The 17,769-nt window shown below is 36.6% G+C and overlaps 1 long non-coding RNA gene across 1 annotated transcript in view; it reads right to left on the bottom strand.

Annotated features, from left to right (window-relative positions):
* LOC138739965 (uncharacterized) overlaps positions 1 to 17,769 on the bottom strand; it is a 76,276-nt gene that overhangs the window by 10,066 nt on the left and 48,441 nt on the right. The gene's annotated exons all lie outside the window — the stretch shown is intronic.

Raw genomic sequence — 17,769 nt, 5'->3', positions numbered from 1 at the left:
GCATATCTGAGAGGCCAAATTATAAGCTTTACTTCCAAAATTAAGAAGGAGTACATGAAAGAGGTAGATTAATTATAACAAGAATTAACAGCTTTGGAAATAGGTCTTCAAAGGGGAAGTTTTGAAGATAAAGGTAGGCAACTAAATTAAAAAAAACACTTCAATACAATACATTACAAGCTTATAGAACATAAAAACATTTACAAGAACCAAACAGAGGTACTATGAGTTAGGTGAATGATTACATAATATACTTGCATGGAAATTGAAAGTGGAACAGGTGTCAAGAACGATAAATGTAATTAAAATTTATTTCAATGTGGTTAGTTATAAACCTCAAGAAATAAATTAAACTTTTAAGAATTTTATTCTAAATTATATAGGTCAGAGTATTTAAAAGATGAAAATAAAATAGATAGATGTTTATCTCTGGTAAATTTACCTGCATTGAATATGGAAGAACAAAAATAATTGAGTGCTCATTTAACACAGCTAGAAGTTAAAGAGACAATGAGTTCATTACAAAGTAATAAATCTCTGGGAGAAGATGGTTTTCTGCATTTATTAATGACTATTGTGATTCCTGATAGTAATGGTTTTTTATAAAGAATTTAAACATTTATTGATGCCTATTTTTAATGAAAATATTAGATCAAGCATCTCTCCCAGAAATCATACTCTCCCAGAATAATTTTCAACAGCAATAATTATTCTGATACCAAAATAAAGATAGAGACCCTTTAAAACCTTCATCCTCTAGACCTATTTCATTATTTAATGTGGATTATAAGAATCTTGTTAAAATACTGGCAAATAGGGTAACTAAATTTAATACTTAAATTAATAAATATTGACCAGTCAGGCTTTGTAAAAAAGAGTCAATTAGTGGACAATGTGGCTAGATAATTAAGGTTATACATTTAGTACAAAAAAAATAACTGTTAATGTGACTTTAGATGCAGAAAAAGCATTTGATAGATTGGAATGGGACTTTTTGTTTAAGGTGATGGACAAATTTGCATTTGGTCTAACTTTTATAAATTGGATTAAGACATTATGTAATGATCCCAAAGCTAAAGTAGTAACTAATGGACAAATATATGCTTCATTTCAACTGATGAGATCAAGTAGGGAAGAATGTCCCTTATCTCCAGTGTTACTTATACTGGCTATAGAGCCACTAGCAAAGGTAATTAGGAACAATTTTGAAATTAAGGGAATTAAGAAGACCATAAAATTAGTTTATTTGCAAATGATATTTTAATATATTTGTCAGTGCCTGAAACTTCCTTGCATGAACTACATTTTAATTTGGAATAAAATGGTAAGATTTCTGGTTATAAATTAAATTTGGATAAAAGTGAAATTATGCCCCTTAAGGAAGGAGACTATAGTCATTGTCAATTTAAATGCCCAAAAGATGGAATTCAAATAGATAATAATCTAAAAAACCTATATAAATTGAATTATTCACAATTACTCAGAAAGGTTGAAAAATATATATTTTTTTAATGGATGATTTTACCTATAATGTTAATAGGAAGAGTTAATTGTATTAAAATGAATATATTTCCAAGAATACAATATATTTTTCAAATTTTACCTACATTATTACCACAAAAGTTTTTTCAAGAATTAAATAAACAGGTAAGGAAATTTATTTGAAAAGGAAAGATGTCAAGAATTTCTATAGAAAGATTAACCTGGAAATATGAGCTGGGAGGCCTACAGCTTCCTAATTTTAAGAATTATTACTAAGTGTCTCAAATGAGATTTCTTACTTCTCTTTTTGAAGAAGAAGAAAAAACCAGCATGGGGTTAAAATAAAGTTGGATAAAATAGGAGAGAGATTAACAGAGGAATTTATATATAAATGGGATTCACAATCATTAAATGGTGCTAAAGAAACACCATTGTTAAAACATTTGATTACTATTTGAAACAATATAAATGATAAAAATGGAGCAAAATGAAGTATATTGCCTTTGAACCAACATTAACTTGTACCTTTTTTTAAAAGGACAATCAATTTTTAAATATTTGGTTCAGTAAAATTATTGAAGATTGTTAAGAGTAAGGTCAATTGATGTAATTTGAACAATTAAGGAATAAATATGGAATAATTAACAACCTGTTATTTTCAACTGAGAGGATATTTGAGGGAAAGGTAGGTCCAGCAATTCTGTTATCTACTTGTAGTGAGGTGTAAACTTGTATTAGGAGAGGAAATAGTAAAAAATTTACTTCTGAAATTTTCATGTAATTGAAAACAAGAACTATTAAACACAGAGTGCATAAATCTAGACAGAAATGACAATTGAATATTACAATTGATGAACCAAGATAGTAGGGTCTCTGTTGAGATTGAATGATAAATACTATTAATGTAAGATATTAATTAGTTCAATAGAATTTTTTACATCAGCTAGAGATAATAGGCATAAGTACCTAGAGAGACAGGTACTGATCAGGAACACCCAACATGAGTTTGTGCGGGGAAGGTCATGTTTGACAAATCTTGTTAAGTTTTTTTGAGGAGGTGACTAGGAAGGTTGATGAAGGTAGAGTAGTAGATGTAGTCTATATGGATTTCATGAAGGCCTTCAATAAGATTCCACATGGAAGGTTTGTAAGGAAGGTTCAGGCACTAGGTATTAATGTTAAGATAGTTAGATAGGTTCAATGGTGGCTAGAGGGTAAATGCCAGAGAGTCATGGTGGATAACTGTCAGGATGGAAGACAGTGATGAGCGGTGTGCCTCAGGGATTGGTGTTGGGTCCCTTGTTGCTTGCCATTTACATTAATGATTTGGATGATGGGGTGGTAAATTGGATTAGTAAATATGCAGATGACACTAAAATAGGTGGAGTTGTGGATGATGAAGAAGGTTTTCAGAGATTGCAGAAGGATTTGGAATGCTTAGAAGAGAGAGTTGAAAGATGGCAGATGGAGTTTGATACTGAAAAGTGAGAGTGCTTCATTTTGGAAAAAATAATCAAAACAGGACATATGCAATGAAGGGGAGAGCATTGAGGAATGCAGAGGAACAGAGAGATCTTTGAGTAATCATTCAATGTTCTTTGAAATTGGATTCTCAAGTGGATAGAGTGATAAATAAGCCTTTTGGTAGGCTGGCCTTTATAAATCAAAGCATAGAATATAGGAGCTGGGAGGTGATGTTGAGACTGTTCAAGGCATTAGTGAGGCCAAATTTGGAATACTGCGAGCAGTTCTGGTCCCCAGATCATAGGAAGGATATCAATAAGGTAGAGAGGATGCAGAGAAGATTTACTAAAATATTGCCTAGATTGCAGTATCTAGGATACAAAGAAAGATTGAGTATACTGGGTCTTTATTCATTGGTATGTAGAAGGTTGAGGGGGGAATTTGATAGATGTATTTAAAATTATGAGGGGGATAGATAGAATAGATGTGAATAGGCTCTTCCCCTTGAGGGTAGGTGAGATTGGAATGAGGGGTCATAAGTTAAGGGTTGGGGAAAAAAGTTTAGAAGTAACATGAGAGGGAGCTTCTTCACTCAGAGAGTGGTGGCTAAGTGGAATGACCTTCTGGAAGAGATGGTTGCAGCAGGGTCAATTTTGATATTTAAGAGAAGGTTGGATAAGTGCATGGATGTGAGGAGATTGGAGGGTTTTGGACAGGGAGCAGGTAGGTGGGACTAGAGGAGATCACTTAAATTGGTGCAGACTAGAGGGGATGAGATTACCTGTTTCCATACTGTAATTGTTTTATGGTTATACTTGATGCCACAAAAAATTGAATAGAATGAAATCAGATTTATCAGATCAATGTTTTAGATGTAGTGAAGAGATAGGTATTTTCTTGCATTCAACTTGGTCATGTCCCAAGGTACAGCCTCTTTGGGTGGATTTAGGAAATTTCTTAGAACAAGTTACAGTTATTGTATTTCCACAGAACCAGATATATTTCTATGGGTAAATATAGAAGGAACAAAAGCTAAGTTAAAATAGCATTAGCAGTGGCAAGCAAGTGTATTCCAGTGACTTGGAAATTGGATTCATATTTTCATATGGGAAGATGGAATTCAAAAATTCAAAACTGTCTTCCCTTGGAGAAAAACACCTATAATTTGAGAAATAAATATGGTATTTTTTTTGGTAAATTTGGAGCCCATATATGCACATTTTAGGTATAAATATGTAGAGCTGTTCTTCTTGCCTCTAAAGACTTGTGTTAATTTTCTTCCCTAAATTGATCATATAAATCTTGCTGGAGTTCTGTGCAATGGAAGAAATCCTCCGAGCAACCCATGATACTATCTTTCTTCTTTTCTTATTTTATATTAATATATTATTTTTATGCATTTTTTTGGGGGGAGGGGGTGAAGGGTTTGGGGAGGGAAGGTGTGGGTGGGAAGGGGAGGGGTTATAACCATCATGTAGCAAATGAAATGTTCTTAAATTTAAATATAGTTTTTTGTGCAATTATTTAATAATTACATGTATGGAAATTTGTTAATTCAAATATATTTATTAAATTCAATTGATAAATCAGATGCGTATTTAAGGTGGGATTACATCAAATGAGAATAAGTCAACTTCAATAACAAAGAAAGCCTTGGTCTAGATTTTACTGTCCCTGACAAAATGATGTTACTTACCACTGACATTCAAGAAAATTGCATACACAAACTTACTGGTTACTGTGGTCATGACTTATCCGTCCTCAACCTTGATATCTGTCAGGTGTCAGTTCAATGGAAATCCTTGACAGATAAACCACAATGTTGTTGATCTGACTGAATTACTATCCCAAATTCTCATAGACACCAATAAAGTATATTTTAAGCATTTTTAAACATTTCATATAGCTCTGAATTAAGATTGATATACTCAAATAGGATAACAAGTTGCAGTTATAAAGGTTTTTTCAAAATTATTTTATTGTGGTCTGTTATACTTTAAAATATTTTTGTGAGGGAATTACAATCCACATGCACATAATTAGTTGTTTAAGGAACTAGAGATAGGACATTATTAAAAACTCACAAGCAACAAAGCTAATATTTTGGGCTATTTTTCAGTTACGTCTGTTTGTAAGTACTACACATTATCATTAGTTCAAAAAGTTCCCCCAGATACATTGATCATGTACATCTATGGTAACTATCATCAGATTAATCTCCTTTCTGAAGATGGTCACGACGTTTGGTATCTCCAAAGTTAATGGCATATATTCCTCGTTCCAGATGAGGGAGATCAAGCTGCAAAATCATTCCTGAAGTTTCATTTTGCTAAATATTTGGACTTCAAAGTGATGCCATCTGCTCCTGAGAGTTGTTAAATTGCCATGTTTCTCAATTTCTCAACAAGACTGAACAAGGTAATATGGAGTGAAGATGAGTTGCACCAAGCAGTCATGTTGCAAAGGGAATGGAGTCAGACCTTGAATTTAAGCTATATTCAGTGTTCTTGGCTATCCTTAAATTGTATCGAATGAATTATAGGTGAAGGTGGAGTTGAGGAAACTTTCCATTTTTTGCTGAATGTCCTTAACTTTTACACTAATGTGCTGGGCTCTACAATCAGTGACAATGCAAATGATCTTCAAGCTTATTCCTCTAATCAGTTGTTTAGTCAACCACCAGCAGTTACAATGCATGTAGTAAACCTGCAGAGCTTTGATCTGCTCTGTTCACTTTAGTATTTGCAAGTTTACTGGTAGTTTACCATCCATATAGCATCAACAAGTTGCATCCTTATTTTGAAGTACACCTGCTATTGCTCCTGACATAGACTTTACAACTCCACGTTGTACTTGGGCTAAATAATAATTTTTGAAGTGACTAATATGAGGGGTTATGAAATTATAGAAGATGCTTGTGTACATTTTTTCTCCCGCCGATGGCCAACAGCGTCTCATGGGCCGCTAGATTAATTCAGCGACTGTGATATTTAAGATCGTAGTAATGGCCTATCTTGGTTTGAAGAAGTTGTCTCTCTTGGTCATATGCTTGTGTAAGAAAGAGAATTTTTAAGCAGATTGATCATTGTACGTTGGACACCTGGAATTAATTTTCAGTCGGCAGAGACACAACATTTTTGAGATCTCAATAAGGAGATAAAATGATAAATAGTTGTGTACAAAGGTTAAAAAAATAAGATTTCATTGTATATTAAAAGATATGAAGAAATTGAAGGACATTTATATTTTCCTGCAGTTGTTTTTGGAAGCTGTGTAATAGTTTATGGCAAGATGTTTGCTGTAGTCTCTTTCTCTGATGGACTGCTTGTAGCACCCTAATGTATGTATGCAACACGACAGCAGCAGAAGATGAAAATGTTGATGTTGATGATGGCATCCTGTGGCATGCAGCACTTTTTAATTATGCATTAGGAAGTAGAAATCTGAGTCAACAGTCCCCACAACCCCCTCCCTCAGTCATGTGGGAATGTCACACAAACTTTACACCAAACATGTGATTAACAGGTTGTTTCCACTGACAAGTGAGGCTAGAACTAGAGGACATAGCCTCAAGGTAGGTGGGGGGGGGAGGGAGATTTAAGATGGAGATGAAAAGAAACTGCTACTGCTACTCTTGGAGAGTAGCGTGTCTGTGGAATTTTTCTGCCCAATAAAGTAGCAGAGGATACCGCATTAAGGGTACTTCAGTGAAAAAGAGATAGTTATTTGAATACTAAGGTAATTATTGTTATTGGAAACAGATGGGTAAGTGGAGCTGAATTCATGACCAGATCAGCTATGATTCTATTGAATGGTAGGGCAAGTTCAAAGGTCCAGATATTCTGCTCCTGTTCCTATTTCTTATGTTCTAATGGATGAGAGAGTAAGGCAGTGGAATGGATTGGCCTCACAATGAGTCACCATGGACTTGATGAAGCATATGCCTGCTTTTTGTGATGTGAACTTCTAATAAGTAGGCAAGCATTTTTGTAAGGTCACTAATTTCTAGAATTTGGAAAATGTAGCCTCGGCATGCTAGTTCATAAAATTATCTCTAAATTCTTTTTAGTATTAACTGTGACTTTGAGGGACACAAAACCACAAAATCAGAGAGTTCCATTTGAATTGCAAGAATGCAGAGGTAACATGCAAACAAGAAAAAAAAACAGACCTTTCAAATCAAAACATACTAGTTATTGATTGATTTTCCTTTGAAGATGAACAGAGTAAGATCTTGAGATAGCAATTCCTGATTTGCAAGCTTTGGAGAACAACATGATACTGCAAAATCACATGCTGTTCTCTAGTTCTTGTAGAAGTAGATAATCAGGAACACTCCAAGCTATCTCACCAATTCTTAGTTTTGCTCAGCAGATTTAGATATTGAATCCCTTCCTAACTTACCAATAAGAAAATAGTTATATTTGAATTTCTTTCTTTGGCTTGGCTTCGCGGACGAAGATTTATGGAGGGGGTAAAAAGTCCACGTCAGCTGCAGCCTCGTTTGTGGCTGACAAGTCCGATGCGGGACAGGCAGACACGATTGCAGTGGTTGCAGGGGAAAATTGGTTGGTTGGGGTTGGGTGTTGGGTTTTTCCTCCTTTGCCTTTTGTCAGTGAGGTAGGCTCTGCGGTCTTCTTCAAAGGAGGTTGCTGCCCGCCAAACTGTGAGGCGCCAAGATGCACGGTTTGAGGCGATATCAGCCCACTGGCGGTGGTCAATGTGGCAGGCACCAAGAGATTTCTTTAGGCAGTCCTTGTACCTTTTCTTTGGTGCACCTCTGTCACGGTGGCCAGTGGAGAGCTCGCCATATAACACGATCTTGGAAAGGCGATGGTCCTCCATTCTGGAGACGTGACCCATCCAGCGCACGAAGTACAAACTTACAAATAGATTGGATATTAAAATTTATAGTGTGCGAGCAAAAAAGGACCAAGTAGGTTCTCTGGAAAAGAAAGTGCTTGAGTCCACCTATTTTACCCTGTAATCTATCCATTAGCACAGGGGTGTCAAACTCAAATTCACGGAGGGCCAAAATTAAAAACTTGGACTAAGTCTAGGGCCGAACTAAATATTTATTGAAAATTCTCAACAACATCTGCATGTTTTCTCTTCTTTCAACATATGTAATGTTAACCTTTTTCTTATTAAAATAAATGTTTAATAATAGTTTTGGATAAACTCTTTCCAGAAGCATTAACAAATAAGAAATAAAATATTCAATAAATAATATTTCTCTATAGAGGATTTGTCAAATGTTGCTAGTGTGCTGTCGAATAGTAAAATCTGAGGGCTATTGAGAATGTGGGAGAATAACATGATTCCTGAAACAATCAAATGGGTGACTGATTGTGGGCATGAACTCTAGCAGGGTTATTTGCCATGCCCTTTTTCCATTGGTACAGATATCCTTTGATTTACACACTTTTCAAGTTTTATGCCTAATGAGCTTGTATCCAGGTGCAGGACCATTTTTAACCAGGAATATATTTATCACTGTGACATGAAACTATTGGAAGATCGTTTTATCCTGAGATTAAAGTTCATAATACTTACTCAGGCCTGTGTGCGGGAGGGCGGGGTTTTCGGGCGATCGGGTTGGACAATGACAGTGCGGGGGCATCGGCTCTCGCTGCAGGGCAGCATCTCGGCGGATCAGCGGCCCCGTCACCGAGAGTCGCGGGTTGGCCTGTGGCAGGGAGGGGGAGTGGGCAACGGTCCTGGCGAGGTCAGGCCCGAGGCCTCCGGTTCCGGGCACTGGGAAGCGGCCTTCGCTTCCCCTGACACCAGCCAGGCCGCGCTGCAGTGGGGGGGCGGGAGGGGGGACACGACAGTGCGGGGGCATCAGCTCTCGCTGCAGGGCGGCATCTCGGGGGATCAGCGGCCCCGTCACCGAGAGTCGCGGGTTGGCCTGTGGCAGGGAGGGGGAGTGGGCAACAGTCCTGGCGAGGTCAGGCCCGAGGCCTCCGGTTCCGGGTGCTGGGAAGTGGCCTTGGCATCCCCTGACACCGGCCAGGCCCCAAAACCAGAGTACACGGTGAGACCCTGCAATGTAAACGGAGGAGGTGGGGGCGATTAGCGGGCTGACGCCAATGCATTCTGGGATTTGTAGTATTACTGTGCATGCGCTATACTGGCGCGGCGGCCAGCGGGCCACCTCTAATACGTTTTTGAAATGATCTTGCGGGCCAAATATAATTATATCACGGGCCAAATTTGGCCCGCGGGCCAGAGTTTGACATGTGTGCATTAGCATATATCTGATGCAAATCATAAATGCATTGAACATCCAGTTCAAGCATCCTTTTGCTAGCTTGAAGAGTTAAAGAGTAAGAAGGGTAACCGGAAAAAAAAAATAGAGAGAAGTTCTTTTGTCAAGATGCTTTGAAGCACAGGCTCAGGACAAAAGCACAGTTGGCATAGCGTTTACACGTTTACAGTGCCAGTGATTGATACTGGACTGATATGTGGAGTTCAAATCACACGCTGTCTGTAAGAAGTTTGTATGTTCTCCCCATGTCTGTGTGGGTTTTCCCTGCGGGCTCCAGTTTCCTCCCACCATTCAATAGGGGTAAATTAGGCAGCATGGACTCGTGCACCAAAATGGCCTGTTACTGTGCTGTGTGTCTAAAAAAAATTTAAAAAGGTGATATATCAAATCATAGCATCAAAATCAAAATTTATTATCATGAAAATGTCATGAGATTTGTTGCTTTTCAGCAGCATTACAGGTGCAAATACAGTATTGCTACAATTACATTTAAAAATAAATAAATTAGGGCAAAAAGAAATGAGATAGTGCTGTGATTCCTTATTCATTGAGAAAGATGATGGCAGAGGGGAAGGAGATGTTTATGCACCGTTGGGTGTTTGCCTTCCTGATGGTAGTTGTAGTGATATAGTGATAGTGATACTCCTGACCACTAGAGGGAGTTGGAGATGAACATTGCAGATCGGGTTAGATGAAGAAAATGGCTTCACCACAGGGTTGTGAGCTATTAATAAAATATTTTTAATACCAAAAGAACTCAAGTTTCTTTATGGATTAAAAGAAACATCACATGGTACTAGGAGTGTGTAATCGATATCAGCAGAAAACATGGAATCCTGAGGCTGTGATTTGGACTGGGAACATTGGCCAGGAGTGGCAGTTTTTCAAACAATGATTCATGTTATATCTGCAAGCCATTGGGCTTGATAACAAACCAGATGCAGAGAAGATTACCCTGCTACTTACTTGAGGATCTCAAGCACTAGAGGTTTTCAACATTTTTGTCTTTGCCAAGGGAGATGACCAAGGCAAGTTTGACAAGGTTATCAATGCTGTTCACCAAAGAAAATGTTCAAGAGATACATGTTTGGCGTGCACAAACAGCTGCAAGCAGAGAGTTTCGATACTTTCTTAACGAATGGACTTAAAACTAAAAGCAAGAACACGCAATCTTGGATCACTGGAAAATTCAATGATCTGTGATCAAATTGTGTTTGGAATTATTGATAAGAAAACGAGTGGGAGGTTGCTGTGAGATACAGAACTTATCTTAGCTGGAGCTGTGAAAATATGCCACATCGGTGTAGCACGCAACAAACTTCGGTAAGAGTGCAAAAGCTGGTGGAAATGAAGATATAGCCATAGCCACAGTGTCTGGACAGACACATAAACAGAGAACAAGACAAAGGAAACAACAAAAGATTAAGAGACATCGTAAATGATAAGGCACTCAACATACACCAAGACAATGCCCAGCCTATGGAAAAGTCTGTAATTAGTGCAAAGGGCAGAATCACTATGCAAAGTGATGCTTTTCCAAAGGGAAACAAAACAGAAGTGAAAGTGTGCACACTTTAGAAGAAAAAGCCCTCAGAGATGCATTTATCTTTGGCCTAGTAGTGCAGTAAGATTATAAACCAACAGACACTGAACAGCCAATCATAAACAGAGTTCAGCAGGACAAGTGGATAGTGTCATTGCATGCAATTTGAGGAGATATTCTTTTCAAGCTAGACACAGAGATAAAGGCCAATTTGATCTATGAGGACGACATCAGGCAATGAAGATAAAGCCAGACATCCATTCAAATTCTGTTCAGCTCATGGCCTACAATGGACAGTGCATTGATGTAAAAGGCACATGTAGACTCAAGGTGAAAGTTAAAAGTAAGGAGCAGCACCTCATGTTTGCAATAGAACCAGACAGACATGAATCACTGGCTAGTGGCAAAGCATGTGAAAACTGAAGCCTAGTCAAGGGGGTGTACTGCATTAACAACACTGAGGCATGGAATAGTGCAGAGAAAATACTGGATCAATTTCCAGACACCTTCAAGGCATTCACCTATAAGATACAGTTAAAGGAGGACGTACAGCCAGCAGTGCATGCCCCAAGGCAGGTCCTAGTGTCACTAAAAGAAAAGCTCAAGCAGGAACTCAACCAAATGGCATCACTAGGGGTCATAAAGAAAGTGGAGGAACCCACAGAATGGGTGAATTCAATGGTTTGTGTTGGATAAAAAACAGTGACCTATATATATTCATGGAACCAAAAGACTTGAAAGCCAATATAAAGAGGGAATGTTATCAGATTTTGGCCAGTGCATCTGAATCTTTTAAACTTTCTTTGTTTCAAGTAGAAAATAATTTTGTCTTCTTAATTAAAGTCTCTAATTTCTGGTTACATTTCTTTATTGTACTTTGTTCTTGTCAACCTTTCAGATGAACCCAAGGGGTTATTACTGCCTATTATTAATGATTGTACAGGATCTTCTTGCCTGTATTTACCATAACCTCTGTTTATAAAACCTAGAAACCCAAAGATGAATATTTGTGCAGCTATTTTAAGCTTTGCTTGCACTTTTATTTTTGGTATCAACCTGAACCCAGATTGGATATGATTGCTCTATTAGAATAAAAGATAAGCAGAACCTCTGGTGACTGTTATTATCTGTTGCTTGTTTTAGGGTTTTACCATTTTCCAACAAAATGTCATTCTGCAAATATTTGTGGCTGTTTTATTACATATTGAGATTTTCAGTTTTTAACTTTCAATATCACTAAGCTCTCTTTGGTCCCCTAGATATTGATTCCTAGGAATGATTTAATGTAGAAAGAATAAATTTGCATACCTTCAGAACTCTTTACAATTCTTCACAACCAGTCAATAAACATGTTAGAAGGGTAAAGATTGGCTTTAAATAAATAAACAAATTAGTTGATTTCATTTACCAAATCATCTACTTTGATGTTGCTGCTCAAGAGATAAATGTGGCAGAAAGATTGGAAGAGTTGATATGCTCTTTTTTAGTTAGCATCAAGTACTGTAGAGCTTAAATTGTTAGTGCCAGGAAGTAAAGCATTGGAGAGTTTGTATTGAAGTGGATCTGTTGCAAAAACTTAACAAGTGCAAATTCTGGTTGTATCTGGAGAACAGTACATGCATGTGGGTCAATGTACAAGCAGCATGAAAGCCTGAAGACATGGCAAGGCCTGATGTAAAGACAGATAGAAGGTGATGATCTAATTGTAATATAAAGAAGAAAATGCTGCAGAAGGTGGAAATCTAAAATAAAGTGAATTAAATACTGGCCATACTCAGCAGGATCTATTCAGAGAGAAATTAAGTTATCTTGTCATGTAGTATTTTACAACTTTTTACTAGAGCAATTAATCCACACAGATTTCAGTGGATAGCTGTGATTTTATAAATGGTATAGAGCAAATTTGTTTGCGTTTTAATTTCTACTCCTTTTTTCTTTTTCAATATTTTTATTGAAATTGAAATTCCACCTTGAAAAATGGAGATGTGTATTTTTGGATAAAGTTCAAATTGCTTTTGGTGTTGTTGGTAGCAAGTAAATGTGTTGCTATTACTTGGAAAGATGATATAGAACTTAATATAATATGCTGGCATAATGAATTGAAAGCTTGTATCGTTATGGAAAAAAAATTACTTATAATCTATATGATAATTATTTTTTTGTTGATAAGTGGTCTCTGTATTTGAAATATATGCAATTAGATGTATTTTGAATTGTTATTAACAATTATATTTTTTTTACATTTATATTTTTTGGCTCCCCTTAAGGGGGCTAGCTGAAGGGGTAGGTGGCGGAAGGTTTTTTTAATTGTTTTTTTATTGATTTTTAATTTTTTTTTACGTTGTGCTTTTTATATATATATATAAATCTTTGTAAAATTACATTGTTTGAATATTTAGATTGAATGTTATACTTTTTACTTATCACTTAAATAAAGTTTAAAAAAAGAAAAATACAGAGTACATAAGAATAAATAAATAAACAAATTAGTTGAATTGTAAACAACAAAATACAATTTAAAAAATCAATCAATAAACTTAGATCATGCCAGTTTATCCAAAGTACTCTGCATTCCCAATCAAACAAATTATATTATAGTAATATTTTATTATTTTAATATAAACCCATAACCAAAAATTGAAGCTGTTTGGCAAAGAGATGAAAAAAAGAATTCCTTATCAAAGTAATAGATTAACTTACTAGTCAACACATCTTCATTAGTACCAAATTAGAGATTATAAAAGTAATTCAGAAAGGGTCCCCATAGTATTTGGAGGGTTAAATTCAAATCAGAAATTGAGCATCTAATCTTCTCTACATTTAAACATGACTTGATGTTTGTAGCCATTGAGTATGACTTGAGCAACTCTACTCGCCTAGTCATGAGAGAAATAAAAGCTAAAAGATGCACATCAGATGTCTTTAAAGTTATGCCACTTAAAAATCATATATTGACTGCCCAATAAAAGAAGCTAAAGTTTGATATGGCTAAACCTCCATTCTTTTCGAAGGTGGAATGTATTCAGGTGAGGATGTTTATTCTTCCTTATATAAGAAGATAAGATTGAGTCAACTGAATTAAAAAAAAATGAATAAAAACAGGCAAAACTTGAAAAAAGCATATATATTTAGGTAATATATTAATTTTCATAGAATTGATTCGACCGACCAATAATAAAGAAATGGGTGACAAATTAGGTAATACCCTCTCATGTGTTTTATCAAAATGAGAAAACATTCTTTAAATAAGTTTTTATTTTAATTTTTAGCAATTGTTACAGTCAAGTAAGTAAATTGATTTCTTACAGTATTAAAATAAAGGTTAGTATTTAGATCTTGTTCCCACTTTTGTTTGGGTTTACATCTTATTTCATCGTTCTCTTTCTCTTGCAGTTTGATGTACATGTTTGTTATAAACCTTTTAATTATCATTGTGTCTGTAATCACATATTCAAAGTTGCTTCCTTCTGGTAACCTCAGCCTGCTTCCCAATTTGTCCTTCCAGTAGGTTTACAGTTGGTGGTATGCAAACATTGTACCGTGAGTTATACCATATTTGTTCAAAAGATAATAATTTCTTTCCCGAAAAACTATTTTCTATTCTTTTGATCCCTTTTCTCTCCCATTCTCGAAAGGAAAGGTTATCTATTGTGAAAGGGATTAGTTGATTTTGCGTCAATATTAATTTTGGTAGTTGATCATTTGTTTTTTTTACATTTATACGTGAATCTTCTTCCAAGTGTTGAGCAGATGATGAGTACTGGTGAATTCCAATGTTGCACCAGCTTTTCATCCCACTTATATAGTATATGTTCTGGTACCTTCTCCCCTATTTTATCTAGCTCTAATCTGGTCCAATCTGGTTTTTCCCTTGTTTGATAAAAATCTGATAAGTATCTTAATTATGCTGCTCTATAATAATTCTTAAAGTTTGGTAGCTGTAAGCCCCCTTGTTTGTGCCATTCTGTTAATTTATCTAGCGCTATCCTCAGTTTTCCCCCCTTTCCATAAGAATTACCTTATTATTTTCTTTAGCTCCTTGAAGAATTTCTCTGTTAGGTGAATTGGTAATGATTGAAATAGGTATTGTATCCTTGGGAAGATATTCATTTTAATACAATTTACCCTTCCTATCAGTGTTAGTGGTAAATATTTCCAATGTTCTAAGTCATCTTGTAATTTCTTCATTTATGGCTGATAATTTAATTTGTATAGATGGCTTAGATTATTATCTAGTTGAATACATAGGTATCGTATTGCTTGTGTTTGCATTTTAAATGGTGTTTCTTTCTTAAACTTTGTGAAATCTGCATTATTCATTGGCATCGCTTCACTTTTATTTGCATTGATCTTGTACCCTGATACTTCTCCATATTCCTTCAATTTCTTATGTAATTCTTTTATTGATAATTCTGGTTCTGTTAAGAGTACTATGATGTCATCTGCAAATAGGCTGATTTTATATTTGTTCTCTTTTATTTTTATCCCTCTTATTTTATTTTCTGTTCTTATCAGTTCTGCCAAGGGTTCTATAGCTAACACGAACAGTGAGGGAGATAGTGGACATCCCTGCCTAGTTGACCTGCTTAATTTAAATTGTTTGATATATATATACATTTACTGTCACCTTCACCAATGGTCCCTTATATAATGCTTTAATCCAATTAATCCAATTAAGCTCTTCAGCGCTTGACGTCCTGTTTTGTGGAAACTGCCAGAATGTTTGGCCTGGAAGTCAGCCTGAAGAAAACTGAGGTCCTCCATCAGCCAGCTCCCCACCATGACTACCAGCCCCCCCCCACCCCCCCCGCCACATCTCCATCGGGCACACAAAACTCAAAATGATCAACCAGTTTACCTATCTCGGCTGCACCATTTCATCGGATGCAAGGATCGACAACGAGATAGACAACAGACTTGCCAAGGCAAATAGCGCCTTTGGAAGACTACACAAAAGAGTCTGGAAAAACAACCAACAGAAAAACCTCACAAAGATTAGCATATACAGAGCCGTTGTCATACCCACACTCCTGTTCGGCTCCGAATCATGGGTCCTCTACCGGCATCACCTACGGCTCCTAGAACGGTTCCACCAGCGTTGTCTCCGCTCCATCCTCAACATTCATTGGAGCAACTTCATCACCAACATTGAAGTACTCGAGATGGCAGAGGCCGACAGCATCGAATCCACGCTGCTGAAGATCCAACTGGGCTGGGTAGGTCACGTCTCCAGAATGGAGGACCATCGCCTTCCCAAGATAGTGTTATATGGCGAGCTCTCCAGTGTCCACCGAGACAGAGGTGCACCAAAGAAGAGGTACAAGGACTGCCTAAAGAAATCTCTTGATGCCTGCCACATTGACCACCGCCAGTGGGCTGATATCACCTCAAACCGCTCATCTTGGCACCTCACAGTTCAGCAGGCAGCAACCTCCTTTGAAGAAGACCATAGAGCCCACTTCACTGACAAAAGACAAAAGAGGAAAAACCCAAAACTCAACCCCAACCAACCAATTTTCCCTTGCAACCACTGCAACTGTGTCTGCCTGTCCCGCATCGGACTTGTCAGCCACAAACACGCCTGCAGCTGACGTGGACATTACCCCTCCATTAATCTTTGTCTGCGAAGCCAAGCCAAAGAATTCAATTAATATATTTCTCTGGTAGCTTGAACCTCTCTTGTACTTTGAATAAATAATTCCATTCTACTCTGTCAAAGGCTTTCTCTGCGTCTAAGGCAACTGCCACTGTTGGTGTCTTGTTTCCTTGTACTGCATGGATTAAGTTAATGAACTTACAGATATTGTTCGTTGTTCATCTTTTCTTAATAAATCCAGTTTGATCTAGTTTTACTATTTTTGGTACACAGTCGGCCAATCTGTTTGCTAATAGTTTAGCTATTATCTTATAATCTGAGTTGAGTAGAGATATTGGTCTATACGATGCTGGTGTTAGTGAATCTTTCCCCATCTTTGGTATTACTGTATTATTGCTGTTTTGCATGAATCTGGCATGTTTTGTGTTTCTTCAATCTGGTTCATTACTTGCAGGAGAGGAGGAATTAATAAGTCTTTAAATGTTTTATAGAATTCTATTGGGAGTCCGTCCTCTCCTGGCATTATATTGTTCAGTAGTTTTTTAAAAAATATCCTGTGTTTCCTCTATTTCAAATGATTTTATTAATTTGTTTTGCTCCTCTTCTTGCAATTTCGGTAGTTCAAAGATAAGGAATGAAACATGGGAAAAGCTATGCTCCGGAACTAAGAGAAATACAATAAACATGAGGTTACGCATGATACAATATAATTGGTTACACAGGCTATACACCATGCCCCAAAATTTAAATAAATGGGACCCAACAATATCAGATAGATGTTTTCGCTGTAAGAAGGAAACAGGAACAACAGTACATGCAATTTGGGCATGTGAGAAAGTGGAAAAGTTTTGGGAAGATCTAAATCAGGTATTAAATAAAATCACAAAAAATCCTGAAATCTTTCTTCCAAATAATATAAGAAGTAAAGAACTTGGCCTCGATTTGGATGAAGCGCAAAATAGATTTATTATGATAGCCTTAGCTGTAGCAAAAAAATGTATAATGTCATCCTGGAAATCAGAAGAGAGCCTGAGAGTACAGCAATGGTACATAGAAATGAAAAAAATGTATTCCATTGGGAAAAAAAAATAACATATAATTTAAGAAATAACATCACAGTACTTGAACAAATTTGGGAACCATATATGGAACACAACAGAGAGGTCCTACCGTGGACCTCAACCCCCTAAAATGACAGAATGAGAAGAAGATCAAATGAACTGACCCAGTGTGTAAAAGTAGATGACACAATTTTCTTGTTTATTTTCATTGTGTGATGACATTGTTTAATGGGTTTAATGTATCGTATATGTAGAACATTTAGTGGGTGTGGAAGGGGTGTGGGAAGGAGGGAGGGAAGGGAGGGGGGAGAAAGGGGAGAAAATGACACTGTGTATATTCAAGAGGGAATTG

This window comes from Narcine bancroftii, chromosome 7, assembly GCF_036971445.1.
Source record: "Narcine bancroftii isolate sNarBan1 chromosome 7, sNarBan1.hap1, whole genome shotgun sequence".
NCBI lineage: Eukaryota > Metazoa > Chordata > Chondrichthyes > Torpediniformes > Narcinidae > Narcine > Narcine bancroftii.
This window is presented reverse-complemented; position numbering and strand designations above follow the sequence as displayed.